At 41.0% G+C, this 23,314-nt stretch overlaps 1 long non-coding RNA gene across 1 annotated transcript; it reads right to left on the bottom strand.

Annotated features, from left to right (window-relative positions):
• Positions 1-592: 592 nt before the first annotated feature.
• LOC134734669 (uncharacterized) lies at positions 593-23,085 on the bottom strand. Its single transcript, XR_010117768.1, has 3 exons — positions 22,836-23,085; positions 21,907-22,020; positions 593-805 (listed from the first exon to the last, which is right to left on the bottom strand). It is a non-coding gene; the product is annotated as an uncharacterized lncRNA (long non-coding RNA).
• Positions 23,086-23,314: the final 229 nt, after the last annotated feature.

Genomic DNA, 23,314 nt, shown 5'->3' with positions numbered 1-23,314 from the left:
TCCTGGAGATATATGAACCAGAGCCAATAATATAAGAGCTTTCTTTTTCCTTCACAGCTCTGAAAGCTTTACATAAGTGTTTCTTCACTTCTATTTTATGGCCAGGACCAGATGCAGAAGTGCTAAAATATTTTGATAAGAGCTGTCCTGGCAGTAGTTCTTGCTTTTACAGCTATCCAAAGGGAGAGAATTAGCTAGGAAGTCAGCCCACAGAGAGGAGAGATAGAAGCTATGAAATCTCTACTGACCGAGATTCTCAATTTGTTTTAAAAATTAGTTGGATGAAGACAGAAGGAAAATGTTTAGGCCATGTCACTATCTAAATGGAAAACAGTAAATAAATTTGAAGGTCGTAATAATCTCTAATATTTATAGGGTGGAGGCCTCTGAAGTGTATAAAATGCTTTTACATGCAAACTGATATCCTGAGACCTCTTGAGTGTTTGTTTGATACCTTTCCTCACCCATCATAAGGGTGACGCCTGACACTTCTATAACAAAACACAGATTAACAAGAGAAAAACAGAACAGATTTCTTTAATCGAAGGCTTACCTGATACAGGAAGCCTTCAGAAATGAAGACCCAAAGACCCAGGGAAAACTATCCATTTTTATTCTTAGATTCGATGAAGAATGGACAGCCGTGTAGAAATGTGGTTGGACCAAAGAGGTCTGATCTAACAGTAAGAGACTGAGGGGGAAACTCAGCAAGGCCTGTCTGTTAGGATTCTTCTTAGTCTCTCTGTGTGGCCTTCCTTCTTCCCAGACACAAGGCAGTACCACTCTGGAATGAGGGTCTTAAAACCTATAATCAGACACAGTAAGTCAGAGAATTTCTTTATGACCAGCTCCTACACAGAAAGGCAGGAGAAAGTTAGAGAAATATCTAGGTTTTACAGTTATCTTTGGGGGGTAGAGGTGTTCCAGTTTCTATGACTTGCACTGGGGAGGAGGAATTCTGGTTTCTATGACACTTTGGGGAAGGAAGAGGGGCAAGAGACTGGAGGGCAGGAGAAGGTTGGAGAAACCTTGGTTCTGAGGCTGCTTCTGAAGCTTCCAATCTCCTTTAGTTCAAAATACTCAGCATGCCAAAGCACCATGCTTGGGGTATCATTTTCTGAGCCCCAACATTAGGAACTATTAATATTCTCATGGAACAGCTGAAATTAAGGCCCGGAGAGGTTAAGTAACTTGCCCAAGGTCACATAGCCAGTCAATGGTGATGTTGGTATTTAACCACTACTTTCTACTGCCTGTCATCTTTTTTGTAGGGGAGGAATTAGAGGACAGGGAGGTCAAGTGAGTTGCACAGGGTCATATAGAACAAGAAACAAAAAGGTTTGGGTCCTTTCTTTCTATACTCTGCAATGGAGTCACTATCTTTCTCTGAGCCAAACACTTGCCTGGTGTTCATTTACGACTTTCTCTTCATTTGGCCCATTCTTTTGTTTCACTTCGTTCTACCTCCTTCTACCTTCTTATGTCCTTTGGGGGCACTGTTTTTTAGCCCTCTTTCTGTATCCCAAACTCATGACTGCACTTCAACTGATGTTCCAGAGTTTTTACCTTGTGCCAGGGACTGGTCTAAGTGCTTTGCAAATATTAACTCACTTTTATTCCCCAGAACAAATCTGCGAGGCAGACAATATGATTTATCCTCATTTTACAGATGAGGAAACCAAGTCACCTCACCTGTCCAAGGTCACACAGCTAGCAGGGGAAAGAGCCAGGATTCAAGGCTGAGCAGCCTGGCTTCATAGCCCCATTTAAATAATTTTGCTACAGCCACATTTCATTTGGGCCTTGAATGGATCAATGTATCCATCTATGGAAATATGTTCATACTTAGGTTTTCCTGGACATAAATACTCTAGATGTTGTTGTTTTCCACTCCTTTCAATCTACCTAACAAACACATAAATTTAGACAGTGTGATCCCAAACCCTGAGAGGTAACTTTGGGGAAAGGAATTTCTAAAGGATATATTTGGGATAAAACTAAAATTCAAGTCTTCTGAGTTTCAGTCTGGAATTCTATTTATCCATTAATTTGTTCATTCACTAGCCTGATGTTGCCTATTACCTGTCTGAAAAATATAACAGCAGCAAAAAATTACTCAATTAAGCTGTTTAAAGGATTGGTTCATAAAGATAAAATAAGCTAATACACTAGTTGAATAGGTTGGAATATGTTTGCAACTGTAGAAAATATGTCATTTTCCAAAGGAAGAGAGAAATTTAATCCGACAGAAGGGAGGATAACTAGCATGGGAATAGTAAGGAAATAAAAATTGTGAATCCAATTTCCTTTGTAGAGTTGTATTAGATTTTAATCATCCAAACAAAATGGCTGAAACCCGTTTAAAGCCAAATCAGCTAAAATTTGCCTCATACTTATGTAGGTATCATTTTTTTCATTTGCCACTAGACTAAAAGCCGTTTGCATATGAAACTGAAGGATACACATTTTGGTCTCCCCCAGAATGCCTGGCACAGTGCCTAGCACATAGCAGGTGCTCAATAAATGTTTATTGAATTGAATTAAAAGAAGACATTCGCTACTTATCAATTCTGCATTCACTCCAGGAGAAAAAAAGAGTGAATGTGATATCATGCTCTACTAAGTGCAAAAATGAAAACAAATGCCATCTCAAGGTTGGTAATTTAAGAAGATAGGGACGTTGAAATAAAGGCTCTCCACAATGGAAAATTGCTTGCAAAGCATTTTCTATATCAAGGTTTACTATAATGATACCACAGAATAGCCCAATGCCTTTCTATTTTAATTTTAACTTTTCCAAGATCAAAGAATAAAAAACTCTCTGAAAAAGACAGTCACTCGTTATATTTGATCTCAATTTAAAGTTTGTTTTTTAACCTACTTAGATTCGAAGTAGGAGAACTTGGGGATTGAAGCAGCCTTGTTAATTTACCTGGGTATATCGGGGGCTTTTTTTTTGGAGGAAAGCAATATGCAATATCCCTTTCTTCTCATTGACAGAACCAATTGTGTAAGATACACAGGAGTCAGGCAGCTGTAAATCAAAAATACAATCTTTATTACCCATGAAGGTGTTTAGAGAAGGTGGTTTGGCTCCATTAGTGAGTATACTTGCTAGTACTGTGCCCTGAGATTAAATTTGCCCACTACATCTGCCATGCCAATCTTTGAGTGAAACAGCCTCAGACCTCCAATATAGGGTTGTGCCCTTTAAAACTTTATGGCACAGAATTGTAGAGGAGGTTGGAATACATGCTCCCTACAGGCATGTAGATCCCAAGGGAACAGTAAAATGGACTGATAAGAATAGGCCTACTTTGTTCTTCCAGATGGTAAATCACTCCTCTTTTTCTGGAAGGAATGAGAAAGGGGATGGAGCAAGAGGCTTGGAATATTATTCTAATGGAGGTCACTTCACACAAAAAATCAAGAGCAGGGACTAATCGTTCCCTCCAACATATGACACATTTTACAGCAGATGTACTCTATTGCTGATAACTTGTGTATAATTTAAATTGTATCTTTGAGTAATGATTTATTGAGTTCCTGCTATGTGCCAGGCACTATACTAAAAGCTTTACAAATGTGTTGGCTCATTTGATCCTCAAAATAACTCTAGGAGGAAAAATAGTTTGGTGTTTCCTCAATAAGTTAAACATAGAATTACCATATGACCCAGCAATTCCATTCCTGGGTATACACCCAAAAGAATTGGAAACAGGTGCCCAAACAAAAACTTGCACACAATGTTCATAGCAACAGTATTCACAATAGCCAAAAGATGGAAACAGCCAAAATGTACGTCAACAGATGAATGGTTAAACAAAATGTGGTATATTACAACAGAATATTAGTCATAAAAAGAAATTATTATACATACTACAATATGGATAAATCTTGAAAATATTATGCTAATAAAAGAAGCCAGACACAAAAAGCCACATATTGTATGATTCCATTCATATGAAATATCCAGAAAAGGCGAACCCATGAATAGAGCAGATTAGTTGTTGCCAGGGGTAGGGTGGAAAGGGAGAATGGGTAGTGTCTGCTTAACAGTTATAGGATTTCCTTTTAGCATAATGAAAAAGTCCTGGAACTAGATAGGGGTAATGGTTGCAAAACATTGTGTGCTTAATATCACTGAACAATACTCTTTAAAATAGTTAAAACCATTTGAAAAGGTCAGCCATTTTAACCATTTAAAAAGGTTAAAACCTTTTGGCCTCTTAAGATGGCTGGAACCCTTTTGTCTATAGTCAGCAGGGGATTTTAGAAGTTCCTGAGAATGATAATCATTGTACTTTTTCACTGTCAACGGAATGATCAAAGCCTGCTATCAGAGGTCACCTGGTAGAGAAGACTGATGAACTTGCACCTAGAATTCTAGATAAAGGTAATGGTTGCACAACATTGCGTGCTTAATGTCACTGAATTGTACTCTTTAAAATGGTTGAAACAGTGAATTTTGTTGTGTGTGCGTGTGTTTTACCACATTAGAAAAAATAAGCTTGGTAGATAGATAAAGATTATTTCAATTTTAGAGATAAGAATACTGAGGCTCTCAGAGAGACAAGAACGTTACTATCAGGCAGGGGATGAATCTGAGTATTGTGTGGTCTGGATGGTGTACAATTTTGGAGGGCCCTACTTAATAAAAATAATATAAAATTATGATTATAAAACTGCTAGGCTACCTCAGAAGGTTTTGCAAAGGGCCTTTGCAAAGGAGAACTCTGGAGCTTAAGCTGTATTAACTCCAAGGTAAATTCACATTTGCTGTTATTATAATTGCAAAATAAAAAAATAAAACCTATAATTCTATTTTTAATAACAGCAAAAGCATATAATACCTAGGAATACATCTAACAAAAGATGTGCAAGATCTCTACACTGGAAAGTATAAAACATTGCTAAGAGAAAATTTTAAAGACCTACATAAATAGATAGATATACCATGTTTATGGATTGGAAGACTCAATATTGTTAAGATATCACTTCTCCCCATATTGTTCTATAGATTCACTAGGGTTTTTTGTAGAAATTATCAACTGACTCTCACATTTATATGCAAAGAACCTAGGATGCCTACAGAAATGCTGAAGAGAACAAAGTTAAAGGACTTAAACTACCTGGCTTCAAGACTTATTATGAAGCTACACTGTCAAGACTGTATGGCATCAGGAGAAACAAATAAATCATTGAAACAGAATAGAGTGCCTTAGAACAGACCATTTACACATACAGTCAAATGATTTTCAAGAAAGGCTCTATAGCAATCCAATGGAGAAAAAAAAATGTTTTCAACAACTGGTGCTAGAGCAATTGGATATCCATCTGGAAAAGCAAGGAGGTAGAACTAGATTTTGAACCCAGGTCTGTCTGCCTCTATTTCCCCTCACTACCTCTCTGCCCCCCTCCCATGCCTTGACTTTGCCCCACCTATCCTTTCGGGCCACAACCTTCAGAAAGGAACCTAGAGCTTGAGACAATGGAGCAACCGAATCAACCATAGTGTCAGCTGTCTGCTAGAAAGATTGAGACTTGTCAAACGGAATGGAGTCTTGACTCTGAAGGAGTTGCCTGTCCTCAGTCTTTTGGCCCCTTAAGATGCCCGGGACCCTTTTGCCTGTAGTCAGGAGGGGATTTTCGAAGTTAGTGAGAATGCTAATCATTGCACCTTTTCACTGTCAATGGAATGATCAAAGCCTGCTATCAGAGGTCACCTGGTAGACAAGACTGATGAACTTGCACTTAGAATTCTTGGGATCTGTTCTATTTCTTTTATTTATTTATTTATTTATTTATTTTGAGACAGAGTCTCGCTCTGTCGCCCAGGCTGGAGTGCAGTGGCCCGATCTCAGCTCACTGCAAGCTCCGCCTCCCAGGTTCACGCCATTCTCCTGCCTCAGCCTCCCGTGTAGCTGGGACTACAGACGCCCGCCACCACACCTGGCTAATTTTTAGTAGAGACAGGGTTTCCCCGTGTTAGCCAGGATGGTCTCAATCTCCTGACCTTGTGATCCGCCCACCTAGGCCTCCCAAAGTGCTGGGATTACAGGTGTGAGCCACCGCGCCCAGCCAGGACCTGTTCTATTTCTGCCTCTGTGTGACTTTGGGTATGTCACTTTAACCTCCCTGATCCTTAGTTTCCTCATCTGAAAAACTGGGTTAATAAACACCTCCTCTGCTTTATCCTACTGGATTGCTGTTAGATTCAAATGAAATAGAGTATATAAACATCCTTTGAAGACTATAAAGTGTTACATAAATATAATGTATTATGGTTCCATGTGTACGTTTTGTAGCTGAAGTGAGTAATAATATTATTTCATCTGTTTGAAATTCAAATTTTACATATCAAGTTTACTCTATAATTATTTTTCTAGTTCCTTTTGTGTTTACAAGAGAAATCTAACATTCTAGTAATGATTCAAGATTCTTTAATTAGTGTATTTTTGAGTCGGAGATAACTTGTTTAAAATTTCATTTACTCATTTCTTTGATTCGATAAGTATTTAAAAATTTCACTCATTCCATTCATTCATTTTATTCAACAAGTTCTTGAGTGCCTACTGTAGGCAAGACACTGTAAGTGCGGGGGATAAATGGATGAAAAGAGACTTGGTCCCTGTCTGTAAAAGGCTCATAGCCTGGCGAGATATAGACACTTAAAGTGCCAATTCTGCTGCAGTGCAACCACTGCTGTGAAGGACCCATGCGCGAGGTACTGCACTGGAGAGGAGCTTCTAAGTCTGCCTGAGATATCAGGGCAGGCTTCACAGAGGGGGTGATGCCATAAGTTGGGACTTAAAGGAAGAAAAAAGACTTTATTAAAGCAGTCTATAGTGAGTGGTATGGGCAAAACATGGCTAGAATGAAGGATGCTGTAGTGGGTGGAGTGGGGTGGGGAGGGAAGGGGAAAGCAGGGGTAGTGAGACATGTAGGAAGGCCAGTTAAGTGGTCATTGCAATGGTCAAAACAAAACAGTGAAGGCTTGAAGCAGGCTCATGGTAATAAAACTGGCAAAGAGGAGACTGACTTGAGACTTATTTAAGAGGCAGAACCCCTAGGATTTAGCAATTAGTTAATTGAATGCAAAGGCTGAAGAAAATCTCAGTCTACCTCTTATTAGTGACGTGGCTTTGGGCACAGGGCTTGACCTTTCTAATTCTCTGTTTCCTCATTTGGAAAATGGGCAGTAATATTACCGAATTCATAGGGTTATTGAAAGTCTTAAAGATGCTTATTGTAAAAGAACCTACCACAGGGCTTTGTACAAATAGATTTTCCACAACTAACTAGTTTTCTTCCCAGTTTCTGTTTTTCTCCTCAGCCTATGCTATAGAAGGGTTCTTCCAAATTATGGAGAGTTGCTCTTAGAAATACTCTCAATAGCTAAAGACATCTGGGGCTTGAGGCTTTGGGGGCGGCATGTCCTGCCATAACACATCTCCGGAGTTTTCATGATAAAGCAACTTCTAGGCTGGATGGATCATGTTTTGAGCTCATGTGGTAATTCTTGTGTTCTTAAATTCTCTGAAGAAGCAAGTGGAGCTCCTGATAAGTTTCTAGAAATCTCCAAATGAGGTCTGACAGTATGGACTCTGTACTTTGGACCTGGCCGTCAGTTTACGTGGTCCTCACTCCAGACCTCCATGATGCAAGCTGATGGGAGCTGGGATCCTATGGCTCTCCTAGCTGCCAACAGGGCTGTGTGCCTCTTTCCTTCTCCAACTTGGGGCAAATGAAGGAAGGATTCTGGAATTTCCCTTTAGCTCCTACATAGGGTGTTGTTGCTCACCATACTTCAAGACCCAGAACTTTTCTCATTTTCCTATAATGCTAGAAACTACAACAAGAAATGGAGAAAGGATTCCCTATTTAATAAATAGTGCTGGGAAAACTGGCTAGCCATATGCAGAAAGCTGAAACTGGATCCCTTTCTTATGCCTTATACAAAAATTAATTCAAGATGGATTAAAGACTTAAATGTTAGACCTAAAACCATAAAAACCCTAGAATAAAACCTAGGCAATACCATTCACGACATAGGCATGGGCAAGGATTTCATGTGTAAAACACCAAAAGCAATGGCAACAAAAGCCAAAACTAACAAATGGGATCTAATTAAACTAAAGAGCTTCTGCACAGCAAAAGAAACTACCATCAGAATGAACAGGCAACCTACAGAATGGGAGAAAATTTTTGCAATCTACTCATCTGACAAAGGGCTAATATCCAGAAACTACCAAGGCCTTGAACATAACTTTAGGAAACACTATTCCAATCCTCCCTTTTCCCTGGTTGAAAGAAATGACAAAATCTGCCATACTTCCTCCCATGTCCTGGCTGGATGACCAGGTGGCATTAGAGAAAGCAACACTTGAGGAGAGACAAACCCTGTGTGACGCATCCCTGAGAAGGTAGAAACAGACCTTGGAAACAGTGGGTTGACTACAAAAACTACTGCCTGGAAAGATGCAGATTGAAAGCCCTGCAGTCTTCAGAGGTTAAGATAATTGAGAATTTAAGAGCTTTCCTAAAGTAAATACTCCTTTTATTTCTGACTACCATTTCTTAGGTGTTATTGCTATAAAGGAGGGACTCGTGGGTAACTTATGATATTCTTATACACAAATAATAATTAATTAGCTCCAGCTCTTGTGGTTACTATCTTGATCAGGATTTATGCCACTCTTTGTAAAACTAGAGCAGAGCTGATTCTTTCCTTTGTCAACCCATTTCACATTACTTTGCTACAGACCATTCAGATCCTGAGCTCCTGGGAACCCTGTTAAGACACACCAGAGTAAAATCATTAATGATCTGCCTGCAGAAAACCTAAGCTCTGCTTCTTGTCCCTGGCACCTTCTTTTGTGATGGAGCTTGGTCTAATGGTGTGAAATAATGTGCTAAAACTCTTTTTTTTTTTTGAGTCGGAGTCTCACTCTGTCGCCCAGGCTAGAGTGCAGTGGCGCAATCTCGGCTCACTGCAACCTCCACCTCCCAGGTTCAAGCAATTCTCCTGCCTCAGCCTCCCGAGTAGCTGGGACTACAGGCGCACACCACCACGCCCGGCAATTTATTTATTTATTTATTTTTATTTTAGTAGAGACGCGATTTCACCGTGTTGCCCAGGCTGGTCGCAAACTCCTGAGCTCAGGCAATCTGCCTGCCTCAGCCTCCCAAAGTGGTGGGATTACAGGCGTGAGCCACCGTGCCCGGCCTGTGTTAAAACTTTGAGGGAAATTGAGTTCTTCCCCAGGAACTCGGTGCTGAGCAGGGATTCAGTCTCCTGAATGGTGTCTCTGCAGTAGAGAACAGCTGGGACATTGCATCTTCACAGCAATTCTGCTGGGCTGCAGGATGGGGCATTGCAATTAAACCAGGAGTAGTTGAAGATGGTAGCAGTCTTCGCCTGGCAACTCAGCACCCAGTCCGTAGATGTAATCAGGATAAGTAAATCCGTGGTCTTATGGGAGATGTGATTTAGGATAGTACTAGGAGCCAACTTATTATAATAAAAAATTACATACAAGGAATTCTTAATTATCTGATAATGAAGAGAGGATACCAGAAACTGCAGTGCACAGATAATCCAAAAAGCTCATTTCAGATACTTGTTGTTTTTCTTTTTTTTTTGAGACAGAGTCTCGTACTGTCACCCAGGCTGGAGTACAGTGGCATGATCTCGGCTCACTGCAACCTCTGCCTCCCAGGTTCAAGCAATTCTCCTGTCTCAGCGTCCTGAGTAGCTGGTATTACAGGTGCATGCCACCACGCCCAGCTAATTCTTGCATTTTTAGTAGAGATGGGGCTTCATCAAGTTTGCCAGGCTGAACTCGAACTCCTGGCCTCAAGTGATCCACCCACCTGAACCTCTCAAAGTGCTAGGATTATAGGCATGAGCCACGCTCAGCCACATGTTCTTTTTCATCCAACATTAATCCAGGACAGTGAGTTTGCCCTCTGTATTTTTAGCAGCAGATACAGACAAAAGTCGGGCTGCTTTGGGATAGCCAGGCATGGGGGAGCGAAAGCACTGCCTCTGGTTATACCTCTTAAGCTCATTCCCCCTTGTAGCTGTGGCACCTAAGGGCTCAGAGAGGAAGCCCGGAACCCCGAAGAACACAGTTCAAAAACCACCGACACACATTACCTCTCGACTCTCACCTGCCCTGGGAGGTAGGCAGGTCAGGAATTAACATTCTTATTTTACAGATAAGAACAGGTTCAGGGAGGCTATGTCATATCGGTAGTAACCCGTGGATCTGGGACTTGAATGCAATCTTCTGGTGCCAAATTCAATATTCTTTTAACTGCACATATCCCCTGCCCTTTGCTCACTTCCCCAGCCTAACCTCTGATGATTGAATGCCACAAGAAGAAAATTCACCAAAGGAGAATTAAAGGCTAACCCACACACCATCAGAAATCCACAAAGCCTCCCACATTTGCTGAACTATTCGTTCCTCATTCTGGAAGTGACAAGTCAGCCATGGGTCTGATGATGAGAGGTTGAAATGAGAGCTGTTCCCTGTTTCACTGATCACCTTTAGTGACTGGAATTTCAATTTCTTAATCATTTCTGTCACTGCTTTGCTCTGTCTAAATATTTAGGCAGATCTGTGCAGAGTGGATTTGTCTGTTTGATGTGCTACATATATTTATGTATTCTGATAGTCAGTGAGGAAACCATGCCACAGAGAGCAGATGTGATGTGACAGTTGCCAAATGTGGCTCTCACTTTTCCTGGCATTCCCTGTGCCTCTCAAAGGCAGTGCTGGATTCTGCCTTGGGACCACAGACTCCTGGAGAACTCGACCACCTGACTTTCCTCTTCTATGTTCATTTCCTGTGAAATATGGCCATATCCATGGCTTCGATTACTTTCCCAAACTCTGGCCAGATGCTTGATTCTATATCTGCAGGCCTAACCTCTCTCTGAAGTTCCAGAGCTTCCTTTCCAGTTACCCATTTGTAGGAAGAATCCAAACTTGGATATTCAAAGTTAAATTGACTTTTGGCTGAAATGGTGACCCTCTGAATTTCCTTGACTAAGGCTGCTGCCACCTACCTCCTAACAAAGCTAGAAAACTCAGAGCTTTCTTGAACTCTTCTCCTCTTTTGCTATCTACTTTAACTAATGTACCAAGTCATTTAGATTCAACATTTTAAATATCTCTCATCTGTACCTCCCCGCTTCCCATCCCAATTCCCACAGTTTTAGTTCCATTCTTCATCATTCCCTACCTGACAATTGCAACAGTTTAATGGGTGTTTCTCCAATTAGCTTAATTGGCCTCTTTCTCTGTTGATTCATTTCCTATGCTGCCCCAACACTTAACCTTTCTAAGATTGGCTTCTTATAAAGGATCCCGCACAGTCTATCTTTAATCCATCTTGTCAGACTCATCTCCCATTGCACAACTCAATCTTTTCTTTTCCTTGACCGCTATATCCATTCAGTCGGGAAATCCTCCAGGCTTTTTGATAAAATATATCTCACAGCCCCTGCTATGCTGTTCCCACTGCTAGTCTACCAAGATAATGCTGAGACTCATCACTCCTTGCCTGTACTTTTGTGATCATCTGAGAGTTCAGCTGATCTCCTTGTCTCCAGTACACCTTCATGTGATTTTTTCCTCCAGTATGTCAATATATTTATTATTACAGCCTTATGTTCTATACTTAATATCTGCCACAGTGAGTTCTGCCCTATTTCTCTTTTGTCATCTCTCCCTCTTGTCATGAAATCATTATTTTCAAGATTGCAAGGTATTTATAAACTTTTATTCCATGTATATGTTTAAGATCTTAAAATATTAAAATTGTAGTAGGCAGATTAAGTTGGAGGAGAAATAACCTCTTTATAATTTTGAACTTTCCCCATTCACGAACATGGTATGTCTTTTTATTTGTGCATAAACATTTAAGTCCTTTAATAGAGTTTTTAACTTTTCCCTATGAGGTTCTTTTTTTAGGTTAATTCCTTAGATATTTTATTACTCTGTTGCTATTGAAAATAGTATTTTGTTTATATTATATTTTTCAGCTGGCTGTTGCTAGCATACAGAATGCTTTTTTGTGTCCTTTCAATTTTGGAACCCGGTTTATATATAAATTAGTTGGGTTAACTTTCAGGCCTTTAAATTTTTCTGAAACATCTTTGATAAGAGAGAGTATCTATTCCTTGAAAGTTTCACAAAATTTACTTGAGGCATGTGTGGATGTGCATGCAAGAGGGGTGCGTGTGTGTGTGTGTATGTGTGTGTGTGCACATTTAGGTACAGAGTTATTGATGACTATTTTAATTGATTATAGTTGATTCCAGTTTTTTATTTCTTCTTGCCTCATAATTTTGCTTGAGAAAGTTCTGCCTCCATTTTACTTGTGTAATCAAATTTATTAGTATATCATTCCTCATAATATTCTTTCCTTACGTTTAAAATCTACTGTATTTTTAGTTATTTTCCATTTTTATTCTATATCTTATTTATTTGTATCTTACTTTTTCTCCCTCATTACTCTTGCCAGAGGTTTGTCTATCTTACAAATCTTTTTGAAGAAAACACTTTTGGTTTTGTTTATCTTCTTTATTGTATTTAACTTTTTGAGTTGATGAGTTAATTCATTAGTTTTTAGCCAAGGAGTATTTTTTGGAATGTCTCTTGCATGTTAAAGTTCCTTTAGCCTTGTTTACCCAAGAATATCTTTACTGAATCTTCACATTTAAATGGGAAAGTTTAGTTCTAGGTTAGAAGTCCTTTTATTTCTACTCCTTGAAAATAACACTCCATTATGCCGGGCACGGTGGCTCACGCCTGTAATCCCAGCACTTTGGGAGGCTGAGGCGGGCAGATCACGAGGTCAGGAGTTTAAGACCAGCCCGGCCAACATGGTGAAACACCGTCTCTACTAAAAATACAAAAATTATCTGGGCATGGTGGTGCGTGCCTGTAATCCCAGCTACCAGCTACCAGAGGCTGAGGCAGGAGAATTGCTTGAACCAGGACCCGGGAGGCAGAGGTTGCAGTGAGCCGAGATCGCACCACTGCACTCCAGCCTGAGCTACAGAGGGAGATTCCATCTCAAAAAAGAAAAAAAAAAAAAAAGGAAATAACACTCCATTGACTTATTGATTCCCACGTCACAATTGAGACAAATGATGTCAAATGTATTTGTGTTACTTTGTAAGTCATATATTCTCTTTCTGCATGATTGTAGAATTGCCTTTTGGAATTATACTATAAATTCTAAGGGAGGTTTTTTTCCCGCCTTTTTTTCTTCTTCTTCTTTTGGTATTGTATTAGTCTTTCTATCTAAAATATTTATTTCGTCTAAAATCTTTTATTCTGGGAATTTTAGGTCGTTTTTTATTCATATATTATCTCCCATATCAATCATCTATTGCTAAATACATAACAAATTACCCAAAACTTAGTGGCTTGAAAGAACAACAGTTATTTCTTGTGGTTCTGTGAGTTGGCTGGGTGGTTCCACTGCTCTTCTATGGCCATACTCATGTGGCTGCTTTCAGCTGAAGGGAATCCAGGGGGCTGGGTTCATCTAGACAGCAGTGGCTAGGCCCCTCTCTCCATGTGACCTTTCGTCCTCAAGAAGGCTATAGTAGGCTTCCTCAGATGGTCAGAGCAGCTTTTGGCACAAGTGCTTACTAAGCCTGTTTGCTTCCAATTCACTGATATTTCATTGGCTAAAGTAAGTTACATGATCACATATCCCACCCCAAACCCAAAGCACATGTACTTAACACATTTTTGCTTGCATCGCATTTATTGATGTCCCATTGGGCAAAATAAGGCAAATGATCAAGTTCAGCATGAATGCGAGATGGGACTGATCATGCATTGTAAGAGGTGAGATTCACTGAGGAGCATAGTTTTGCAATCTACCACAATTCCTTTGTCTTTCCTTCTGGGACTTCTATTACACGGATGTTAAAATTTTCTAATTTTTTTTTCACTTTTTTCTTCCTGGTGCCTTGTGAAGTTCCTCAACTGAATCTTGCGTTCATGAATTCAGATTTTTCTGAATCTATTCTGCTTTTTCTCTCTTCACTTAATTTCCTTAATTAAGCTGTTATATTTTTTCTACCTGGTATTTTTGCTTGGTTCTTTTAAAAATGATTGTATTCACTTCATGTTAACAATATACGATCAGGCCGGGCGCAGTGGCTCACGCCTGTAATCCCAGCACTTTGGGAGGCCGAGGTGGGTGGATCACCTGAGGTCAGGAGTTCGAGACCAGCCTGGCCAACATGGCGAAACCCCGTCTCTACTAAAAATACAAAAAATTAGCTGGTCATGGTGGCAGGCACCTGTAATCCCAGCTACCTGGGTGGGTGAGGCAGGAGAATCGCTTGAACCTGGGAGGCAGAGGTTGCAGTGAGCCGAGATCGTGCCATTTTATTCCAGCCTGGGCAACAAAAGCGAGACTCCATCTCAAAAACAAACAAACAAAAAAACCAACAACAACAACAACAAACAATATACGATAACCTCTGTCTTTGATAGTATATGTTATGATTATTTTAATTTTTAATTAATTAATTAATTAATTTTTGAGACCCGGTATCACTCTGTCGTCCAGGCTGGAGTACAGGGGCACAATCTCAGCTCACTATAACCTCGCCTCCCAGGTTCAAGTGATTCTTCTGCCTCAGCCTCCTGAGTAGCTGGGATTATAGGCATGTGCCACCACGCCCGGCTGATTTTTATATTTTTGGTAGAGACGGGGTTTTACCACGTTGGCCACGCTGGTCTCAAACTCCTGACCTCAAGTGATCTGCCTGCCTTGGCCTCCCAAAGTGCTGGGATTACAGGCATGAGCCACCATGCCCAGCCTTTTTTAATTTTTTAACATCTATCCCACCTAGTAGGAGTGATGAAGTTTATTACCTTTCTTTTAGTGGTTTCATTCCTCAGTTATCTGGTATTTTTCACTGCAATTTCATTTTGCCATGTAGGTGTCAGCTATTTGACAGGACATTTGACGTAGAGGGGAGAAGCCTAATCTCAGCCTCTCACTGGGGTCATTCCTGTTGATTGTAAGGAAGATGAAAGGAGTCAACCGATCAGAGTCTGGGTTTGATCATGGCTGGTTGTTGCCTCTTCATAAGGCGACCCTGCTGCCATAATCTAAGTTCTCATAGCTCTGTCCTAGGTACTGGTTGAGGTTTTGTTATTGTTTTCTTTTTCCATAGATGTTGTACTGTCTTGATGGGAAGGCAGAAAGAAGGGGCACTGAGGTACCCCTTTCTGTTCCTGTCCATCCCTCCTCCTAACAGCAGGCTTCCAGAGTCATACAGTGAACATACCACCCCTCTACTGGCCTGGAACTCAATTTTTCTGTCTCTCAATAATGTTGGGGCAGGCAGAATCATTTAAAAAGTTTTCTCTATTTTGAATCTCCCCCTGAAGGGGAAGTTGGCCAACTACAAACCACCATTTAGAGCCTGAGTCGACCCCTCCCAGCCTCAGCTGGGTCTGTGCAGTTTATCCCCTTAGTGGAGTCCCCTCCTTTTGAGGCCAAGTATTTATTAGTGATCTCTGATTTCCCTGGCTCTTGGAACTGTCATATGTTCCTTGTCTTTCCTCTGCTTCCTTCTAGTTTGTTGTTGACATCAATAAGGTCGTTTTACTTGGTGCTTTGGCCTCACCCTCTGATATTTTGGAGTTTATGGAGGTGCCTTGATACCTGGTTTTGTTCAAGATGTTATCTGCAGGTGGTTTTGTTTATTGGTTTTGTTTGCTGTCTTAGTTGCTGCGTCTCTTTTTGTGGAGGGGAGTCAGGGAGATGAAAAAACCAGACCATCTAGATACAAGTCCTTAGACATTTGTCCAAACCCACAGAATGTACACCACCAAGAGTGAACCTCAATTTAGACTATAGGCTTTACGTGATAATGATGGGCCTAGGTAGGCTCATCAGTTGTAACAAGTGTACCAATCTGATGAGGGATGTTGATGATGGGAGAGGCTGCGCATGCATAGGGGCTGGGGCAAAAGAGAAAGCAACAAAACTTTCTGTCTCCACTGTGTGTCTCCTTATGCAACCTTTTTCTTAGTTCATGCACAAGCCTCTCTCTTTTTGAGAACAGCCGAGGCTCCTTTCTGTCTCTTCCTTCCAGATGTTTCCCTAACCCAGAATGCCCCTGGCTCTCCCCTCTGACTATTCTAGTCTTCACCATTCACCAGGGACCAGTTCAAGTCGTGCCTCCTCTAAGACTTCCCCTCTTATGCCTCTCCTCCAACATCTTATCACTAGAAACAGTTACATTTTTAGAGCACTTGAATTTAAATGCCAGACACTGCTAAATGCTCTATCTGTATTATCCTATTTAATCCTCACAACAAACCTAGCAGATACTACAATTACCATCCCACTGTATAGGTAAGAAAACTGAAACTTAGGTGAAACGTAACATGCACAAGGCAATAGTCAGTGGCAGAATTAGGATTTAAACCTAGATTGTGTCATTGTGTCTTCAGAGACCACCTTCTCAATCGTTTTGTTACACAGCGTCTCAGAGATGGCTACCATTAACTTTTCTGATGCACATCCTTCCAGACATTTCTTTTTCTTTCTAAATATACAGATACATGTGCTCTTTTTGTCTCTCTTTCAGATAGGAAAAGTTATTTTGCATAAATTTTATGTAAAATTTGCATGCATTTTTTCCTTGATTCTTAAAGTTATTAGCTACAGAACCAAGAACAGTCCTGCCTTTTGCCTTCCAACTAGATTTTAAATTACTTGGTGGCCGCTTATTTCTGGCTATCCCCTTTCACTACAATTAATGCAGTACTGAGCACTCAGCAGGTGCTTTAGAAATGCTCACTGAAATAAGAAAGGACAAAACAAAAAAAGGCAAATTTTCACATAGGGTATAATTGGTTGTCACAAATGCCTAGGGGGCTAGGAGAAATGATTCTTATCTCTCTCTGATCTGTCACTTCTAGGTGACAGATACTTAGGACAAGATACTTTGGACAAGATACTTAGGTAGGAAAGGTTAAGAAATGAACCTCCTGTCTCCACAGCTGTGGAGGAAGACCAGGCATATTTGTCACGGTCATCAACACACCTCCTGGGCAGGGAGGTTTGGAGGAGAAGGAAGATAACATCTATCAATTGCTCAGAGCTCCCTGCAGAAGCCAGACCACACATGTACCAAGGATAATTGCTGGGGGGAGGGAGCAGGAACAGGAGAGCTGGTCCTTGTGCTCACCCAGCAGGATGTGAAAAATTCAGCTGGGTTCTTTTTATAGTTTCAATCATCCCTGGTAATGAAGATTCTGCAATTAGAACTCAGCTGGCAGTTGTGTTGGGGATGTGTGAGGCAGAATAGAATCCTGGGTCTGCAGGAGGGCAGGCCTGTTTGTCAGGACGACTTCAAGGCGCCGCTGGAAGCAAGTGATGTGATGTAAGGGCGAGAGCTATTTTTACAGACCACTTTCTAGCCACAATCACTCCTTAAATAAGTTCCACTTGGGCATTACAACTTTAACATTTTATTTAGGCTAATTCAGCTCTCAATGATCTGTACAAAAGGAGGGAAGTATTGACACAGATAGTGGAAAACAGTGACACCTCATTTATTTAGGTCACCGCTAATATGGAATTTATAATAATTTCACCCAAACTTGATTGGAGTTTATTTGTTTATGTTTTGAGAAAGAGCATTTGTTGAAAAATATTCAGTGGGTTAGCCTACTTAACAAGGTAAACTGCTTTCAAATACTTCAGCAGAACAGTAAGTAAACTTTTATTGGGCACTTACTATGTGCTAGGCACTGTGCTAAACCCTTCACATATATTATTAGCCGTAATCCATTCAGTCACCTTACTAGATAGGCATTATTACGAACCCCATTTTGTAGGTAACAAAGTGGGCCTCTTGTCCAAAGTCACATAGCTAGTAAGTGTCAGTCCCTAGATCTAACCCCAGCTAAACCTAAGCCACTTTTGCTCTCAGGCATGAAGCAATAAGTTGGTTACAAACAAGGCTCCTCTCATCACAGAACAACTCTGGTCATCTCTACATGGCATAACTGTTAGCAATTACGGTTAGCATCACTGATTTTTAAAAATCTTTGCAGTAGGCTGGGTGCGGTGGCTCACGCCTGTAATCCCAGCATTTTGGGAGGCCGAGCCAGGTGGACTTCACCTGAAGTCAGGAGTTCCAGACCAGCCTAGTCAATATGGTGAAACCCTGTTTTTACTAAAAATACAAAAATTAGTTGGGCATGGTGGTGGGCACCTGTAATCCCAGCTACTCGGGAGACTGAGGTGGGAGAATCTCTTGAACCCGGGAGGCAAAGGTTTCAGTGAGCTGAGATGGAGCCACTGCACTCCAGGCTGGGTGACAGAGCGAGACTCCATCTCAAAAAAAAAAAAAGAAAAAAAAATATTTGCAGTAAAGGATATGAGGGAAGTGTCAGTTTCTGGCTAAATTATGAAATGCCTTGCTCATTCCTTGCTTATGTATGTACCTCCTGGTTCCTTCTCAATTGAATTTAAAACTCTTGATAACAACTCCTACACTGTGACAACCATTCCACCTCCCTAAATTGTCTTATAAAAACAGAAAGCACATCGGCTCAAATTGACATTTCCATCCTGACAAACTTATCTGGGAGCTATAAGCTGCAGTTTGCTGCTACAGTCATGTCTTTTTGTGGGCTAGGTAGATACTTCCTGTTCCTTCCTTAGGTAGAAACTCTGGGATCACATGTAGCATACAGACTGCCACATGCAGGGCAGTAGAGACCCCATGAAAATAAGAAAAACAGAAAGAAAGAAAACTTACTGTTTCTTAATGCTCTCATAGTTGTAGAATACAATAATCTATTTTATACTTTTTAAAGAAGATGTCCATTCATGAATGGATATGGATAGACCCATTCATAAATGCATAAACTAAATTCTCACATGTAAGAGCAGTATGGCTTTGTGGATATATATTATTCTGATAAAATGTGCCAATATCCTAAGTCAGGAATAACCATTACAAAAGATGAGTAAACACACACACACACACACACACACACACACGGCTGGGCACAGTGGCTCACGTCTGTAGTCCCATCACTTTGGGAGGTCGAGATGAGCAGATCACCTGAGGTTGGGAGTTCAAGACCAGCCTGACCAACATGGAGAAACCCCATCTCTACTAAAAATACAAAATTAGCCAGGCGTGGTGGTGCATGCCTGTAATCACAGTTACTCAGGAGGCTAAGGCAGGAGAATCTCTTGAACCCGGGAGGCGGCGGTTGCAGTGAGCCGAGATGGCACCACTGCACTGCAGCCTTTTGAAACTCCGTCTCAAAAGAAAAACAAAACAAAACAACCCCCCCCCACCAACACACACACACACACACACACACACCCCTAGTGATTATAACTAATATATTGGAAACCTTTATCCTTCTGGTACTGTAAGCCTCCTGGTACTGTAAGTCAACAGTCAAAATGTGAAGTTTCATTTATGTTTGTAGTTGTGACAAAGAAGCAAGCCGAAATAATGGTATTAGTGCCAGCAATGTAAAGATCAATAAGCTGGTGATTTTTCCTTTCAGAGAGTGGAGCAGCAAAGAAAGTGAGTTGAAACTGACAGACATTCAAGTAGCTACAACTAAATAAGAGTAGGTTTTGGGTGCTTTGTAAAACCAATTTCACTAATAGCATATGCACTCACACAAGACTTTTATAAAAGATAAGAAAAAAGTTTGAAGAAAGTGTACTTTGGCCTTAGGTTGAATATTAGTATTGAGAAAAGGCTACTATGTTAAAACAGAATGGAAAAACCTAAATGTGGTTTTAAATATAGCCCCCTCTAGGCAGATTGTCCCAAACAATTTTTTTTTTTTTTATCTCTGGTCAATTTAATCGCTGGTAGATTTTTTTTTACTTCAGTCCTACTACATTCAGTAGATATGAAACAGAATATGAGTTAATTTTAATTCGAGTAAATCTACGGTGGCAAAATCTATATTAAAAAGAATCACCACCAATGACCTTCCAAGGACAACTTTCCAAAGCCCTAATTTTGTGGTCATCTGCTGTTTTGAATGATACGTGCCAATGCCTACTGCCCTTTGTGTGGATAATCAGAGCTGCCGTCCATAAACTATGCATGATAAATACCAGCAGGTACGCATGCAGAAGTTGGGGCAGCAGGAGCACTTTTGCATGGCTTTCCTTCGGGTAAATTGGGAGGGCTGTTTGATTTCAGGCCTGGGCTGGGCATGGCAGTGGATGGGCCTAGAGTTTCACTGATTCCCGGGCTACGCATAGGAAGGCAGGATGTGAGGGATGTTCTGAAGAGGTAGACTGAAGGGGGTAGGTGAGAAGCAAGAACTAAATCAAACTGCGCCGGAGATAAAGGGTGGGTGGTAGGGAAAGGTAGAATGAAGAGCTGTGCAGAACTGCCACCAGCCCATATGGTGGCATTTTGGGTAATTAAAAAAAGATGTGCCTCTAAGTGGATGCAGCACAGTGACAGGGTTCACAGCTAGACAAGCATGCTTCAGACTGGATTCTGTCCCATGGGCTAGGAGCTTACGTTCAGAATGCAGCCTACATAACCATAGAAGGTACCCTGGAGTCAAGAGGAAGAGGCTGGAAAGTCTTCTGAGGGATGGTCGGAGAAATTTTGGAAAGCTGTTATGAAAGTAAAATTAAGAACAATATATACTTAGCATTAAAAAATATAGAAAGAAGTAAAAGTAAGAAGCCCTATATCCCCAAAAGCAACCACTCTTGACACTTCCTTGAATATTCTGGAAAAAAAAATGTCTAGCATAAAATTTATATGTATAACATTTATATACTACTATATAGATATGTACATTTACAAATAATTTTGTATTTACCCGAAGTGTTCCTATGATACATAGTTTCTGCATCTTACCCTTTTCATTTAATATATTTTGAAGGAATTTCATACGGTTTATGTTAATCCATGTCTTTCTTTTTTCTTTTGTTTTTTTTCTTCTTTTTTTTTTGAGATGGAGTTTTGCTCTTGTTGCCCAGGCTGGAGTGCAATGGCGTGACCTTGGCTCACCGCAACCTCCGCCTCCCAGGCTCAAGCGATTCTCCTGCCTCAGCCTCCAGAGTAGCTGGGATTACAGGTGGGCACCCCCCACCTAGCTAATTTTGTATTTTTAGTAGAGAAAGGGTTTCTCCATGTTGGTCAGGCTGGTCTCGAACTCCCGACCTCAGGTGTTCTGCCTGCCTCGACCTCCCAAAGTGCTGGGATTACAGGTGTGAGCCACCACGCCCAGCCCATGTCTTTTTTTTTTTTTTTTTTTTTTTACTGGATATGTGGTATCCCATGGTATAGATGTACTCTAGTTTAGTCCATCTTTTATTAGTAGATATTGATTCTTTCTGATCTCATACTATTTTGATACTTCAGTAAATGTCCTTTATATCACTCTTGATATACTGGTTAAGTAAGGAGAATGAAGTGGAATCACAGCAGTATGTCCAGTTCAGGCTTCAGTGAGCTAAAAGCCATGGTGGAAACTTGGCCTGACAAGTGTCTTGCCTTCAACAGATTTGCCTTACTTATGGTGGCTGATGCCAAATGGGCTCTGGGGGTAAAATGATGGGGTGGTGCATTGGTTAACACATGCTTTGCTTCTTGTGGGTCTGACATAACAGCAGGTCTCTTTCTGAATAGACCCATAGAATGACCCATGAACTCACCCCTGCAGTGGCTGCCCTCACACCCTGTGCTTTACACCACTGGATGGGTTATGAAGCAGGTAAAGTCTCTTTAACAGCACTCTGTGGAAAACAGGCCTTGAGTGGCAGCTGTGGATCCAGCTCCACTTGGCAAACTTTTTCCCAAGAGAATGGATCTTTTGAGAATACCTCTGAAGTTGTGGTTACAGTCCATTTCAGAGCTTCTGTGCTCAATTTATACTTCCCTGGAGAGCTCAGTGGGCTCAGTTATGCTGAATTATACTGGCTCTGCTTCCAGATTTTCTAAAATGAGAAATTGAGGAAGAAGTTACATTAATGACCTTCCTTCTTCCTGAAATTTCAATCAAATGATAGGAAAGCAATCTGCATAGTAATTATAACACCCCTCCAAGAGAATCCCTGTGCCCTAGCCAAGGAGAAGAACATGGAAGTCGTATCTATAATGAAATTCAGACCCATCCACTTCTAAATCACAGGGAGGTTAATTCAGCCTGTGCAGTCACAGTCAGAAGTATCATAATATACTGGTCACTGGGACAACTCGCATTGTTCTTCTCCATATGGAAGGGCAATAGAAAATAAACTGTCACCTGGACAAGGCTTGTGCTGACAGGGACCTTAATCTGGGACTGATTGTTAAGGACTTTATGAAAGTGCCACTGACCATTCTGAACTATGAAGGGAAGCCCTGCCTTTTTCAGCATCTAAGCAGAAAATATAATGGCCAGAGTCCTTGCCCTAAATTCTCAAACCAAAGGATTACACAGCTAGTGGATGCTAACAGTGCTAATGGGTCACACTTTAGAGGAGTTAGAGGTGTTCAGGAAGGGAGAGAAGTACACATTCCTAACCTTTTGAGAGCGTCTACCCACAGACCTCCACTGTTACCTCTGCTAGCCGGAATGTGGTGCTAGGGGTATTTACTGTTATGACTTTGCATGGCATTTCTCATGCTTTCATTGATTGCTCCAATGAAATTACATGGAGCCTTTACCTTCTGTGATTAAATAATATTAACTTCTCAAGATGAAATAAATCCGCACTCAATCCTCAGGGCTGTAATGGCAACTAAAGAGCCACCACCTGGTGTCTACCACCTGCTGGCATTCAGCAAGATTCCTTGGTCTCCAAGATGTTCCCTAGGAGCCCTCCTTGTCTCTCCATTGCTGAGTTATCTCCAGTTCTTCCCAAGCCAGCAATTAGAGGAGGCCTTGGCCATTGAATATGCCCATTGTCCAGCTGGGCTTTTCAAAAAAAGAGGCAAGTTTTATTCCTTTTCTATTTACTCTTGACAAGTGCTCCAGCACTTGTTTCAGAGAACAAGTGGTTTCAGAGAATGGCTTTCTTCCTAGAGTTCCAACAGAACTCTTGTCTGTGTTGAGCTTGAGGTTCTGATTGGTCCTTGTGCAGGGCCTTGTGATGGGTGGTGGCATGTGTGAGGTGGGCCTATGTGGAAATGCTGAGTGAGAGGCACCGAATGACACCAGGGATTCCAGTGAACAAAGACATCTACACCATAAAATACTGCTGCTGGATGGCATGCACTTTAATGCTGGATTTGACCCTGTATTATTTG

Source organism: Symphalangus syndactylus, chromosome 12 (assembly GCF_028878055.3).
Source record: "Symphalangus syndactylus isolate Jambi chromosome 12, NHGRI_mSymSyn1-v2.1_pri, whole genome shotgun sequence".
Lineage (NCBI taxonomy): Eukaryota > Metazoa > Chordata > Mammalia > Primates > Hylobatidae > Symphalangus > Symphalangus syndactylus.
The sequence above is the reverse complement of the archived record's forward strand: the minus strand, read 5'-3'. Positions and strand labels throughout refer to the sequence as shown.